Source organism: Pipistrellus kuhlii, unplaced genomic scaffold (genome assembly GCF_014108245.1).
Source record: "Pipistrellus kuhlii isolate mPipKuh1 unplaced genomic scaffold, mPipKuh1.p scaffold_m20_p_5, whole genome shotgun sequence".
Lineage (NCBI taxonomy): Eukaryota > Metazoa > Chordata > Mammalia > Chiroptera > Vespertilionidae > Pipistrellus > Pipistrellus kuhlii.
In genome coordinates, this window is record NW_023425551.1 from 70,604,260 (window position 1) to 70,620,275 (window position 16,016).

At 43.2% G+C, this 16,016-nt stretch overlaps 1 protein-coding gene across 1 annotated transcript in view; it reads left to right on the plus strand.

Moving 5' to 3' along the window:
* Window positions 1-521: 521 nt before the first annotated feature.
* ADGRF5 (adhesion G protein-coupled receptor F5) overlaps window positions 522-16,016 on the plus strand; it is a 100,412-nt gene continuing 84,917 nt past the window's right edge. The window contains exon 1 of the mRNA XM_036413555.2: window positions 522-759. The gene's annotated coding sequence lies outside the window, so the exon portion shown is untranslated. The remainder of the gene's footprint in view (window positions 760-16,016) is intronic.

The following is a 16,016-nucleotide window of genomic DNA, read 5'->3' on the forward strand; positions in this document are numbered from 1 at the left end:
TTCTTTAAACCGCAGGGTAAAATGGCCTGAGGACTTTAGGAGCTGTTCTAAGATAAGACAGAATGTCATCGGCAGTTCCAAAGACAGAACCCCACAGGTCTTGCTCCATGCTGCGTATAGACTCTGCTCAGACCTGTGACTGGCTCTCACTAGCACCTCTGGGGCAGGACTTCTGGACAGCAGCCAGGCAATGTTTCAGGTCCAAGAAGGAAGATGAGGGTGTTCTTGACTTTAGCAGAGTCAAACACTTGGGGAAACTTCAGGAAGCGAGCACTTGGTAAAAGGTAAAGCTAGCTGGCCCGTCAGCTCCCTGCCTGCTGCCCCGCTCATTCTCATTTTCATGGTTCTTAGCATGTTTATTCTCTTCTTTCCAGTGGCCAAAGGACAAGTTTGAATTTCTTATTTCCTCTAGGGAGCCTGGAGAGAGGCAATAGGCACCAAATACAGGAAGTCATGTGGAGAGGATCTCTTATTTATTACGGCTCCCATATTACTTCCCTTCCCCCAGCCTCCGCCCCCACCCCCAGCCACACTGAGTCTCCCAGCTCTTTCCTGCAGCAGAGAACAGAAGGCAGTCCACCTCTGCTCCCTCAGGTCTGTGGGCGCCCTGAGGATCTGGAGGCTGCTCTGGGAATCCCACCCTGTGTGGCTGTGTGATTGAATGGGAGGCCCTCACATTTCCTCTCACATAGGAGGGCCTTAGGAAGACCCCTGGGACAGGGATCAGTTTCAGGAGCCTGAACACCACAGAGGAGAAAGGTAGGTCCCTGGGTTACTGTGTTTTGTCCTGCTGCCTGTGATTTGAGCTGTTCTGAAGTAGATGTGACTGTCCACCTAGCTTTTTGATTAGGCTGCAAACCTTCCACCTGGGTCTTATGACGTGGACTGATTTACAGGACTGTGAGCAAAAGGGCGAGAGGGGAGGTCGCATCTTTTTTTTTTTTTTTTTTAATTTGTACATCTTGGATAAAGAATGCCCACTTGCATAGTACATAGAGCATGATGCTGATTATTATTCTTTTTGGAGGGCCAATCTCATTAGAAGTTGCTTTTCTTTTCTTTCTTTTTTTTGGCTTTTGCTGAAGGGAAAAAGGTTTTCTTCCCCTCCTCTTCCCCCCCACCCCCCAATAATGTAGACCGACTTACTTATCTATTTATTTATTTATTTGTTTATTTTACTCTTTTCTGAGTTTTTCCTTTTGATTAAAGGTATACTCAAGCTGACGGGGTTTTCTAACAGGGATAGAAACAGGTGTTTCTAATGTTGGGGACCTGTGGGTTGTGAATAAATGAGTAAGAATTTTGCTCAGGATCCTGTGGACTTCCATGTTTACTTTCCAGATTTTTCTGTGAAACAATTGCTCTTCCTGAAGTTTCCTGAAATTGAATGCAAGTAGTGGCCACATATGTCAAAGGGTATCTGTGAAGAATGGCTTATTTACTCTGCTGTGATCATGCGCTTCAGGGATGGTGCTCACCCCATAGCGGGCTGCTTTTTGGGGTTAGTGGGGTTCAAGATAATGTGTCCACTGAGACTTGGAGCGGGGTCAAGACATTCATATAACATCACCTGTTCTCTGAAATTCTTCCTCTTCTTCTTATGGTTTTTTGTTTATTTAATTTTTGTCCTCATAGTCTTCTTCTCAGGGAAATATTTTATAGTGACTTCATAGAATATCAGCCTATTTACATTAGGCTTATTGAACATAGACTATTCTTCCTTAGCTTATTTAGTTCAGTTGTTCAAAATTTCTTGCCACTCATGGTTTTAATTTCAACACAGTCTCCCTCCATTCTGTACTCCATGTCTTACCATAGGGTTCTTGAGAAAATGCAGTTCTGACAAGGTCACTCTCCACAGTGAACTAGTTCCATTGTGTGCCTGCTGCCTAAAGGGCCCTGTGGAGTCAGAAGCATCAGCATCGCTTGGGCTGTCCGAGGGGCAGGCCCTCCACCCCCTCCTCAGACTTCCCTAATCTGCATTCTAACCAGGTCCCTGCACATTAAACTTTGAGAAACCCCAACTTAAAGAAGGTAAATAAGACCTTTAAGGTCTGATCCTTATCATTGTGTCCAGCCTCTCCTCTCTGCACCTGAGCTTCCAGCTGTACTAAATACCTTTCATCTCCTCAGGACAAGAGAGCTCTCTGCTCACCTATGTCTATGGGTACTGTTCTCCCTGGCCAGGTCACTGCCAGTCATCTTCTCCACCCAGCTATCCACTGCAGCTTGACTTCTTTCCCTCCTTCCCCTGTATCCAATCCACCTCACCCTGAGTGTCCCTTAGGGCTGTGGTTTGATGGCACTTTGTGAAATGTGCTGCTTAGCCCTTAGCACATTAAACAGTGGTTGCTATGCTTATTTTGTTCCTTGCGGAGTTACCAGTCTTTGATTTCTGAATCCATAGCACTTGAAACAATGCCAGGTGCACAGCTTTTGCTTAATCAATGTTTATTGAAGTTGTGAGCACATGAATGAATTCGTTGTCTGAAGAACCCAAATTTATTACCAGATCAATAGCTTAAAGCTTTCTAAGGAAATTGCTGATCCCTATAACATGTTTCTGCCCTCTCCTTTATGAGACTTGGCTAGATTCATTTTTTCACCAATTATTTTGAGTACCTACCTTGTACCATACCCTTTTAGAATTGATTTCTTTATGTCTCTGGGGATAGCCTCTCCCATTAGGTATTTCTTTATCAGTGCCCTTCACTCTCCACACCTCCAAGTTAGAGACTTACGTATTTATTTTATTTTTAATTTTTATTTATTGATTGAGCGGGAGAGAAACACTGATTTGTTTTTGTTCCACTTATTTATGCATCCATTGGTCAATTCTTATGTGTCCTCTGACTATGGACTTACACATTTTTAGCAAATACATGTTTACTGAGCACTTTCCATGGAAACTCCAGGTTCTGTTCTAGGGATACAATGGCAAGTGACACAGATTGACACAGATGTGAGTCCTGCCTCCATCCCAGTCTCCTTATAGAGGACTTACATTTTCTCATCCTCTGTCCTGTTTCTCCCTAAAAAGCATTAAAGAAAACTCAAAGTCTGATCTCTAATACATGTTGGCACATCCAAGTACATATATCAGGAGCTTGAAGTCTGATTTAGTAAAAAGCTTTGGGGCCTTGACTTAGTCCTGCACTGTAACTCCCTTGTCATAGTAATGTGGGTGAGTCCACATTCATTCTCTGAACCTTGATTTTTCTCAAGTGGTAAAGTAAGACAGGAGCAACAAGGAAGACGAGCCTCGGCCTTCATGTGTGCACGTAAAAGACGGTATCTGAGGAGACTCTGCACTCACCTTCTCTCATGCAGCTTGATTATTTGAAGGGCATTATCATGTAGTTTTCTGAGCCAAACTGCCAAAGAGACCTTAAGGGAGTCATTTTACTACTATGCCCAGGTGCTCAGCCACAGACGTTAACGCTGTCTATTGGTACCTTCTATGGAGCACAATGTGGCAGTGGCCTCGGTAGGGAGCAGTGGCCTACAGCTTACTTTAATCCACTGGGCTTTAGTTGTTGTATGTAGAACTACTTTGAAGAGGGGCAGCTGAGGGCAGAGGCAGTGACATCCTCAGGCAAGCTCTGCTTTTGGGAAGCAGCCAGGAGAAAGGAAGGAAGTAACCCTACCAAGTGGTTTGGGCAAAAGGTAGAAGCCTATAGACATAGAGCCAGTCCCTGACCCTCATTGTGGCAGAGCTGCAAGGACTCTCTTTCTGACTACTTGCAGGCATTTTTTTTTTTCCACCTAAAGGTGTGGCTTACCCAGATTTCACCTAGAATCAGATGTTGGACATAGTATCCTTTGTCCCCAAACTTTGCACTCCCTAGAGTGCATGATCAGCTGGGGGAAAAACAAATATTTTATATTTATTCTGTAGACACAACCATGGGGCTCGGGCTAAAGCAAACTGTTTAGGCAGTCCCATGCAACCACCTCCCCTCTCTTTGAGCCCTGTTGTCTTGTTCTCTTACCACCTGAAGTTTCCATAACAAGGTGCCTCCTGGGCCTCCTAAATTCCTTGCTTCCTGTTGCGCATGTGTCTCTTGATCTCTATTCCAACTGCACACCCACCTTGTCTATAGTTGCCCTTTAGCAGCCAAAGTGTTTTTTTCCCCCTGGTCACTTCCTAACTATTCAAATTAACATTAATTTCTGGCTTTTATTAAAAAAAAAGACAAAAGCTAACAAGTGTTGGTGAGGATGTGGAGAAGAGGGAACCCTTGTGCACTGTTGGTGGAAGTGTAAATTGGTGCAGCCACTTTGGAAAACAGTATGGAAGCTCCTCAAACAACTGAAAATGAAACTATCTTATGACCTGTCAATTCTACTACTAGGTATTTATCCAAAGAAAACAAAAACACTTCTTTGAAAAGATATATGCACTTGTATGTTCATTGCAGCTTTATTTGTAATAGCCAAGGTATGGAAGCACCTTGCATGTCCATCAATAGACGAGTGGATAAAGAAGATATGGTACATATATACAGTGGGATATACTCAGCCATAGAAAGGAATGAAATCTTGCCATTTGTGACAACATGAATGGACCTTGAGGGAATTATGCTAACTGAAATAAATCAGAGATAGATAAATACCATGTGATTTCACTTATTTGTGGAATCTAAAACAAAAAAACAAAAGTACCCTCACAAAACTCATAGATACAGAGAAAAGACAAGTGATTGCTAGAGGGGAGGAAGTTAGAGGGTCCGGGCAAAATGGGTAAAGGGGTCAAGAGGTAGAAGCTTCCAATTATAAAACAAAGAAATTATGGGGATGTAATGTACACCATAGTCTGTAGTCAATAATATTGTAATGCATAGTTGAAAGTTACCAAGGGTAAGTCCTAAAAGTTCTCAACACAAGGAAAAAAAGAGTTTTGTAATTTTGTATAATGTATGGTAGCTAGGCTTATTGTGATGATCACATCCCAATATATACCAACATCGAATCATTACATTGTACCCTGAAACTAATATAATATTACATGTCATTTATACCTCAATAAAAATGAAAAGAAACACTCCCATTAATCTCTATTGGTAAATACAACTTGTAGCAACAAGAGGAATGTTAATATGTATAGGAGGATTCTAGCAGCCACAGATCTCAGAAAGTAACTGAGATCAACGTTGGCTATCCCTGGTTCAACATTTCTTTTTTAATCAGAGACGTGTGGTGGGCTAGAAAGAGGTAGATCTGGTTTTGAATCCCCCACCTGCCATTTCTTTGGGTTAGTAATTGTATCTTGCCAAACGTTAGTTTTGTGTCTGAAAATGCAGATCATATTTAGCTCACAAGATTATAGAGAAGATTAATTAGCTAAAGTACTTAACATGTTGCTTCAAGAAATACAACAGATCTTAAAAGAGGAGGCTGGTTAGCACGATGAAAATGAGAAAATTGTCATTTGCAGACCAGTTGAAGGAACCAGGGGGCATTTGAAGTAAGAAGTTGGTCTTGTGGCACATGAAGGCTACCCTCAAATATTTAAAGATTGACCTGTGTGGGGAAAGAGGTCGACAGAGGATTGATGAGTGGAAATTATAGGGTAACAGGTTTTAGCTCAATGCGCGGAAGGATTTGCCCACCATCAGAATTGTCTAAAACGAGTGGTTTGGTGAACGTCCTGTTCTGGGCGGTGAGCCAGCACCCTGGAAGCTCATGGCCGGGGTATTCCCAAAGGAATGCCGTGCTGGGTGGGGTCCGGGTGATGACCTGAAGGTCCTTCCCGCTCAAAGCCACCGAGAGTCTTGTGATGGCAGGCCCCCAACCCAAAGCTACCAAACGAAGGTCTGAAAAAAAAAAAAAATCATCAGGCTAGAGAGCGACGGTAGCTGTCCTTTGGTTAACTAACTCTGCCTATCTGCTTGACCATTTAAAACTAGGGTCTTTCCAACAACAATAGAGTTAGGTTGGACTTCCAGGAAAAAGCAAAGAAGGAATGAGAACAATGAGGCAGCAAAAGTTCACTCGAAACCACTCTTCTTTGGTTACTCTTCAACTAGATTGTGGGTTACTTGTGCTGCAAACACATTCTGATTTGACAGAAAACGGACACAATTTGGCCCATTTTCAGCCAAACCAGGGACAGGCAAGCAACAGCAAGACTCAGAGCTATGCCCCTGCTAGCTGTTCTATTTATAAAATGCAAACACCACTATATGGATATGTATGCTTAGCCATTAAAAAATCTAATTGTAAGGAGTGCAATGTAAATGGTTCTACCAACTTCTAAATTGTAGGGACTGTGAATAAGATATTTGCCTTTTGGGGAGAGAAGAGAGCTGGTTGGAGCTATCTGCCTGCTCTGAGTCAAGTTCATGGTCCACTGTTGACTTACCTTTCTTTTTCTTCTAAATGAGCCACGTTAATAACAGCCTCTCTGCCAGCTAAGTACCTGGAGACTTAGGGAAGAATTCTGTTACAGGAGGTCCCACACAGGTCACACACTGCTCTGGGCCAGCCCAGGGTTCTTTGCTAATACTTTATCCTTCCTGCACTGAGAAGAATTGGCTGGTCTTGTGGTTTGGGATGCTCCCATCTTCCTGCAATTGCTTGGACAGCATCCCAGCATGCCTTTGCTTTCTTGAACCTTGTTTTGAAATCCTCAGGCAAAAAAAAAACAATTATCGCCCATTCAAAGAAATGGGTATCAGCAAGCGGTACATTTTGTCAAATCGCAAGGAAGCCATGATGTATTTTATTCTCCATGTTCACCTAGGCTTGCTTTCTTAAAAACACTTTTAAAACTCCCTTTGAAATGTAATCCACTGTGCAGGGCAAAAGCATAGAACCCCATGCAGACCAGCATGTATATTTTTAGGCGCACATCAGCCTGCCCGGCATAGCAAAGCAACTGCCTCACGTCCAAACTCTGGCCCTGGGAATTTCCTCTCACAAGCCCGCGTTTCCGAGCATTGTTACAGTACAAAGGGCAGAGGGAGGACTGAGTGGAAGGCTCATGGTAACCCCGCCCAGAGTGAAATCTGCAACCTGTCATTGCCTCAGTCTATGGGGTCCGAGCCTGGGGTCATGATGGAGGTCACCCACCAGCTCTCGGCAGATGCAAATGAGTAGACATGTATGATTATTTCATCTAAAAATATCCGAGACCAGTGATGGCATTTCAGAAATAAAGGCTCAGCTTTCTATTGATAGTTGAGGATCTAACCCTCGCTCGTGCTGTGAAGTGGACTCTGGTCTGGCCCAGAAACAGGAATTTGAAGATCCTGGGTTAGACTGCAATTAGTAAAGAGTGGTTAAGCATTTTATAGTAACAAAAGCACACATATACATGCACACAGCCCTGACACGCACACCACCATACCACACACACACTACACACCACATCACACACTACATACCACACACGCACACACACACACACACACGCCACACGCCACACACCACACAACGCACATACTGCACACATTCTACACACACACCACTCCACATATGCACCCACATATACACATGAGCAGCTACCAGAAACATGAATCACCCAGATCTTTGCTATTAATGTTTCTTAGGCCAGTTTTTGATCCTTGATTTATTCATCTACAGAATGGCTGCAATAATGCTCATGTCCTAATAGTTTGGGCATAAATAAGGTACATTATTACCAATAATCTGACCCACACTTGATTTTTGCATTTTGTTTCTCAAATACTTTGGATTCCTTATGAGAAATTACTGTATATGTATTTACCAAAACTTCAGAGATTTTTGTTGCTGTTTGGGTTTGCTGTTTTTGTTCTTGTTCTGGTGAGTGGTGTGTGTGTGTGTGTGTGTGTGTGTGTGTGTGTGTATGTGTTGTTTCTTGCCATTACAGAAAAAGAAGCCTAATGTTTTATGTAATCAACACACTTTATTAGCTGGGTTTTCACACCTTTGCCAAGCCCTCCCACTCCTGGGGAAGGCCATTGCATTACTACTCAAGGCTGTAAAGTTCAAGGTTATGTCTGAGAGTTATCCCAGAAGATGCTAAGGAGGGTCTCCGGAATGCATGCAGGGTCCATATCCAACCTGAAAGGGATCCGCAGTCTACATTCCAGTGGCCCCATGTGAGCATGGGGCTCCCACACAATCCCAAGAGGCAAAGAAACCTGCACCCACAGACGCCATACAAAGGGCGGAGGGAGTGGCAGAAAGCCCTGAGCTGGGGCGGGATTGTTGGGCTCTGCCAGCAGGTGGATGTGCAGGCCCCCTCCAGGTCCACAGAGGCAGGAAAATGTGCCCCAGCCCTTGGGTGAAAATGCGAGAACACTAGTAAAAATGCTTTTATGGATTGTTTTGTTTGCAAGTGTTTATCATCAGACACTCCTCCGGGGTTCACAGGGCAGGTTGCGAATGTCCGAAGTGGGGCCTGGGAATTTCCTTCCACAAAGGCTGTGCTTCCTCTCTTTGTTACTCCTTGGAGAGCAAGTGGAAGCATTGCTAGAGATCCTTAGTTAACCCTTTCTCCTGTCCAGCGCTCATGTGTCCTCCCATCACACAAAAATCATGTTTCTGGCCTTCTAAGAAGTAGAAAGATTTTGGACTTGGGTTGAGCGCATGCACCAGCAGGTGTGTGTGTGTGTGTGTGTGTGTGTGTGTGTGTGTGTGTTGTTTCTTGCCACTACAGAAAAAAAAAATCCTAATCTGTTACATAATCAACACACTTTTGTGGGTGTATGAGTGTGAGTGTGAACGGGTGCGTGTGTGTGAGAGTGTGTATATGTGAGTGTGTGTGTGTGTGTGTGTGTGTGTGTGTGTGTGGAGAGGAAATAGATAGTAAAGTGTTAAGTTCAATATCATAACATGCATTAAACTTCCGCATTGTTTACTATTATATGCTTTCCTACTAAAAATGCTAATCAGTTTCAGTTCCCTGTCCCCAGGACAGGACACACCTAGAATGATAGCTGCTTGTCCCCATTGGCATCTGCTTTTACTGGCTAAGCAGGGACACGACCAATTGAAGATCTTTCAATCAATGAAATTATGTACCGAGCGTGTGCTGCATGTGGCCTACCAGACACTGAGAGAAAGCCTGAGAGAAACTTTAAGAACATGTGAAATATTTAAATGCACACACACTCATGCATTGTAAGTGAGAGTGCACAGAAGCCAGATAACTGTGTGTTCTAATCCCAGGCAGATCAGAAGAGGCACATGAGCCCTCACCTAGCCGGAGACTAATTATATGTAGAGACAGTTCCAGGGGGTCTCCAGTGTTCTCACATGTCCAAGCACTAGTGTGTCCAAGTGCATGCACACACATGAACACACACATGCACACACATATACACATACCTCATCTCAGGAGGCAGTTTTGCCTTCTCAAAGGACAGGGCTCTCTTGGCCTCTCACCGCCATCTCCATAAAAGTATCTGCTTCAACACCCATCTCTCTCCTCCTTTCCGGTCTCCAAGGAAGTGACAGCCCTTTCCTGCATCCAGAGCTCAGCTCTCTCCTCCTCCCACCCTCCCAATGGCCTCACTCCACTCCTCTCTGATTGACTCTTTCCCGTTATCTTTTCGTTCTATTTAGGTCCTGCTCATCTCACACAATATTTTACCTTCACTCAAAATCAAAATCACAATTCTAACACTTCCGATTTGAGTTTTCTATCCCTGTTTAAAAGCAACAAATAAAAATAAATGACAACGTGGACTTCACAGTGAATTTAAATTACCCTTCAGGGAGAATTTCTGAATGTATCACCAATGACACTGTGTTTTCATGCACCCCCGTGGGGTCACCACTGCGGAGCAGAACTAATGTTTTGTCAAGGTCACCACCTAATGGTGGAGCTAGCATTGCATAAACTACCCATGCCTGCGCCTGCAGCTCTTCTGAAGCCTCAGAGGTAGATTTGCTGAGTTGTTTGAAGGAGACCTGGGGAGACATAGGAGGATGAGCCTGAACAGGGAGTCAGTACAAAATCCACAGCCTCCTGCCTCCCAGCAGTGTGCAGGCAGGGCTGGGCCTTTAAGGGTAGGGCCAGAGGCTCACCCAACCCGGGGTGGTAACAGTGCGCTGCATCCTCTCTTGAGTGAAGAGGAGAAAATATATGAACAGTTATTTATTTTGAAACATCTCATCTCTCTACAGTGTCTTTTTTGGGTTTTTGCAATAATGTAGGTAAAATATTAGTGCAAGAGAACAGTAAAATGACACTCAAAATACTGGCGATACAGAGCACGGTTGATCCACGTGTGGTCTAGAGATCACCCGTGGACAACCTCGCTGGAGTGCTGGTCAAATTCAGATTGCCAGGCCATACCTGCCCTATAAAATCAGAATGTGCACGTGTGAAGGTGGGAATGGGGTCAGGGAAGGGAGCCGTACGTACACACTTTTCACCAGCACCTTAGATGTTTCTCCCAAAGTCTGATGCACATTTAATTATGTATAAGTAATAATAGTTAAAAAACGTCGGCCAGTTTGTGTTTAGAAAAGTGTTTACACTGGTGGCTGAAGGGGCTCCTCCCTGCATTCCTCTGGGTAGGTTAATGATCTTGCCAGCTGGCTCCTCGCTGCAGGGACATCCTTCCTGCTGAATCTGTAACCCTCTCTGGGCCGCAAGTTTGGAAGAGAACCCTACCCTGCTTTGTACCATCAGGTGCTGACCTTTTTGTTCGCTTATGTCTTGGCAGCCTATCTTATTTAGGCCAAACAGCATAGTGGTAAGAGCTGGGTTTGGGGTTCAGAATCTGACTTAAGTTGTTTGACCTCCAATCTAGAGAGTTTTCAATCGAGGCTTGGAAGGTTGTTAAACCTTTCTAAGCTTCCCTCTCTAAAAAGGGAACAGCTAACTAATTCATAGAAGACTGAAAATTTAGTGACGTTGTACATAAGCAAGTTTTTAAAAATCACTCGACACGAACCCTGTGATAGAATTGTTTCTGGTCAAGAGACAGGAATTAATAGCAATAACAGATTATTGCTATTGTATTATCTTCACCACCAACAATAGTAACAATAAACTTGGTGAGTTTGGGAAGTGCATGGATGATTTACAAAACCTGAAACAATATTCTGTGTAAAAGAGGCCCAAAAAATTCATCCAGTAAGTGAATATGTTGTAATTTATTGGTAAAAATAGTATTTTAGAAAAGTAAATATATAAGCAAACTGCTGATGTAATTAGACATGTGACTGGAAATTAGACTTGGTTTGCTCTTGATACAATTCGAATAATTTTGCACAAAAATAATCTGCTTTCACACATGTTGTCTGCAACTTCTCCTAACTTTATCAGACAATTCTGTCTACTGCTGGTATATTTAAATTCCATATCTGCTATAAACTAAGTCTGTTTCCCCCCTCTTTTTACTTGAGCCACACCTTATTTCAGTAATTTCATAAATGATAACTTTCAAGAGCATGTAGGTTTTATTTATTGTTACGAATTATCCTTCATAATTTTTTGGAATTGGTTAATGCCTATTTTCTAATTGCTGATACACTTTAGTTCTGTTTCTAACTTCAGAAACTAAATCAATAAACTATGTCTATACACACACACACACAAACAGACCCATACTTCTAATGGCTATAAATGTGGAATGTTGTATTTTTAGAGAGCATTGTATCAAAGAAAGAAGAGAAAGGAGAAAGAAATATTGGCAGCCTAGAGAAGAAATATGGAAATTTGGAGAAAGAAGGGGGAGTGCCTTTCTAGCTACTGAAGTATCTTAGGACCCTCGTTGATCCTTTTTGTTGCTAACAGGAAGCATCAAGGCTTTAATACGCATCAGGTCGTGCTCTAAGCATTTGAAACAACAATCCTGTGAGGTAATTGCACTCCTATCTCAATTTTATACAAGAGAACACTGAGGAAAGAGAGGTTACGCAACTTCCACAAACATGCATAGCTAGAAAATGGTAGAACTAAGGCTTGAACCCATGCAATCTGGTGTCATAGCCCATGCCCTTCACCTCATAGCACTCTAATAATGTGCCATCTTGAGAACTTTATAATAATCATTGATTGAGTACCTGTACCTGACTTGAGACTAGGGTACAGGGCAAAGAAGAGTAGACAGATGAGGTTCTGCTTTCAGGGTGTGTGTGGAGAGTGGGGGGAATCATGGGATAACAGAAGGACTTACAAATAGACCATTATGATGCATTTCAGTAGGTGCTTTGACAGAGGAAAGTGAGGGGTGGAAGTGTACGCACAACTAGAGTGAGTCAAAGGCAGCTTCTTGAAGGAAGTGACCTTGACTTGGGCCCTGAGGGACAATGGAGTTAGACACATGACAATAAAGGAAGGGCACAGTTCCAGGCAGAGGCTGGAGAACACTGTGTTTGCAGGGCATGAGGGGTTTCAGAGAGGGAAGAGTGAAATGAGAAGAAAGTGGGAGAGAGAAGTGAAGTTGGATGTATAGGCAGTTGCCATAATGATTTAAGGTTTTATCTTGAAGAGAGTTGTGCCATTTTGGGGATAGGACAGACTCCCCATGAAGAAACCCAGTAGCCAGGGTTTCTTTTAAATGTATGAGGAGCTTCTGATTCAACTGGTGGGTTTTCAATGTGAGAACCCTATGTTAACATATAATCATACTATATAAATCTCAGTGATTATTCAACTCTGTGCCCATCATAATCTGCTCTGGAGAGCTGTTTAAACACTGATTACTGGGCCCAGCCCCCCTAGTTCTAAATTCCAGAGGTCCGGGTGGGCTCAGGAACCTGAGTTTCTCTCAAGTTCCAGGTGGTGCTAGCACTGGTTTGCAGCCCTCTAGAGAGCAGAATCCCTGAGTGTGAAGCCAGGGACTTAGGCAAAATGATTTAGGTCAGTGGTTGGCAAACTCATTAGTCAACAGAGCCAAATATCAACAGTACAATGATTGAAATTTCTTTTGAGAGCCAAATTTTTTAACTTAAACTTCTTCTAATGCCACTTCTTCAAAATAGACTCTCCCAGGCCATGGTATTTTGTGGAAGAGCCACACTCAAGGGGCCAAAGAGTTGCTTGTGGCTTGCGATCTGGAGTTTGCTGACCACAGATTAAGGTGATTCCTTGGGGGAGCGGGAAGAGAGGAGGGATTAAATCTCTTATCTTCTTTGCAGTAATACTCCTTTGATTTTTAAATATTTATGTAGTTTAAGAAAACCTAATCCAAATATTCCTGATAATCTGTTTCACTTTGGCCTGTAAATTGTCAAAATGTGACTTATAAGGTTCCTTGGAATTTTAAAAATCAGCCCTCTGACACTCCTGTTTGCGAAGCAGGAAGTCACTTGTTACCCAGAGCAAACACACTCAAGTCAAGGATTTGCCCTTCTGGAGGGCTTTCAAGCTGGTGGTTTTTGAGCAGGTTTCTCTGCATTTTGGAGCAATTTGAATCCAAGCTTTTAGAGAACGGACTGTGAATGTGGAGATGTGAGATTGGTGTCTCTGAGTGTGGCTAAGTAGAGAAGGCCAAACTGTATCCTAGGTTGTTAATTCCTCTTGGATAGATGAAACAAGAAGAAGCTGGAAATCCAAGAGCACCTTGAACAAGGACAGCGTCAAAGGATGGGTGGAAAGAAAAGTTCCTGGGTTCTTCATGTTTCCCTTTGCTTAAAAAAAAATCTACTGTTTTTTATGTCATGGTCACAAATTAAATTTCTCACACCAAAGACTCATAACAAAATGGTTCAGTGGCCAAAAACAGTAAGTGGCCAAAACAACAACATTCTTTAACATGTAGCTGATGAGCAGAAAAATTATAAATCATAAAAAAACTTAGTTTCTATGTGGGGAACTTACATTCCAGTGTCTATAGCTTTGAAATGCAAGTGCCCATTCTAAGTATCTAGAAGCATCTGGAAATCCTTATTTATCCAAAATAGATTCAGTTCCATTAACTGTCTGTACCATATAGAAAAAATGGGCTGAATATATTACTCTTGAGGATTTTTCAATACCACACAATTGGTTGTCTTACTTTACCAGTGAAATTAGTTAGGAGAGCCCCTCATTCTGTATACTGGGGACAAAGTTCAACTTTACTGAAAGTGACTTTTGAGTTTTGAAACAATGGGTTTAAAGGGAAGTTGCTAAAAATAATTGAAATTAACAGTGATTGCACCAAAGGGAAATAAGCAGAAAACGACTTTCATTGAACAATTGACTTTTATTAACTTGCTCTTTCCCCTCGTTTGGTTAATTTTCTCATAGGGATTTTAGTTGAAGTCCTGCATTATACCAACTGGCTGTCTTAATTTATTGTGTGCCTCCACCAGTTCATGGGGCAGCCAGTGCCCTCCCATTTCCTGATGTTTCCTCCACCCCCACCTTTGAGCCCACTAGATCCAACCTCAGCTCAACCTTGCCCCCGCACTCAAGTCAGATACTTTGAACTTGATCACTCAACTGACCATATTAAAGCAAGATTCCCTCACCTACAGATAGAAAAGAATCAAGTAAAGGAGGAAGTGATGAGTCCCTTCCTGAAGAAAGTTCTTTATGAAGGCTACTCTTATCACGTAAAACTTATGTTAAACAAATATGCATGCTTCTCTCCTGTTAATCTCATTCTGTCAGCCTAACTCTCAGATCCTACCAGGGACTCTAATATGGTGGCAGGAACACTTTTTCCTTCCCTTCCCCTCCAGCCATGGTTGAATCCTTGCAGCCCATCTGCTCTTCTCACCCTAGGAGAGACTAGACCTGTGATTCTCACGGACAGGGTGCTTATAAGCCCTGGGTGTCCACTGACCAGGACTTTCAGGTCCTGCCTGTGACCTTATCACAGAGTCGCAGGGAGGATTTTAGTTGAAGTCCTGCATTGCACCAACTGGTTGTCTATTAATTTACTGTGTGTCTCCACAAGCTCAGGGGCAGCCAGTTCCCTTCCATTTCCTGATGTTTCCCCACCCCACTTTTGAGCCCACTAGATTTCAACCCCAGCTCAACACTGCCCTCACTCAAGTCAGATACTTGAGTGAAGGCAGGGCTGAGCTGCGAAGAATTTGCAGAGCAAGCATTGGACTTGTGCTGCAGGCTTTTGGCGGTTAATGAGTATTCATGCTTGCTAAACACACAAAATTCAACTGTCATTCATGTTTCTTCACCGACTATGTGTAATGGAAAATATTCCTGGTTGTCGATGACTGCTAATATCACCTTGCAGTGAAGATGAGCATAGAAAGCACTCTGCCTGGGAGACGGAGATACACATTCAAGGCAGGAGCCGTGATTGGCTTTCAATGCTCTGTTTAATGCAGATAAGAAAAATTGAGAACCCAGTGGAACACCCAAGAACATGAGATCTGAGCTAGTGAGGCAGGGAGGGGCTAGATAAGGGTCAGAAAGGGGATTTTCAGTAACATGAAAGAAAGAGGGATGTGAGGCCACCTCGCTAACATATGCACTCCTGTAGCCCTGACTATGCTTTATGTTGCTATATAGCATTTCTGCTCATCTGATATATAACTTAGTTGTCTATGTTACTGTATCAGTGGAAGCCCTGGCAGAAAAGAAAAAACTCTCTCCAAGATTAACTAAAACGATGTAGGCAGCCAAGTCAACAGGAGATTGGCAGGACTGAGAAGCCCTTGATTGCCTTCCTCAGGGCAGAAAGAGACAAAAGGTTTGGGCGGGGTGTCAGAGGAGCCTGGCAAGATCTGTGGATGTAGGAGAGGGTGTTCCCCAGAATCTGTGGCTGAGGATGGAGGAACACAGCCACTGCCCAAACTGTAGCCCGGACCCCCTTTCCTCCGACCTTCAGTCTCCTGCCGGGCTCTCCCCTTGCCCTTTCTTCCTATTGTCCTCCCATATGACAAGGATGTGGGTTTGGGTCGCCTCCCCGGGCACAGAGCAAGAGCGGAGACAAATCTGGAGGTGAGACAGCACTCTCCCCCAACTAGAATGTAAACTTCTAGGGGACAGTGTTAGTTATCGCTTATCTCCAGGGTCCAGATGCATAGATTTTCAACAAATATTTGGTGAGAAAAAATGAATGATGCATGACTCAATGAAGAGACATATTGTTGTGTCATGTCTTCTAACTGTA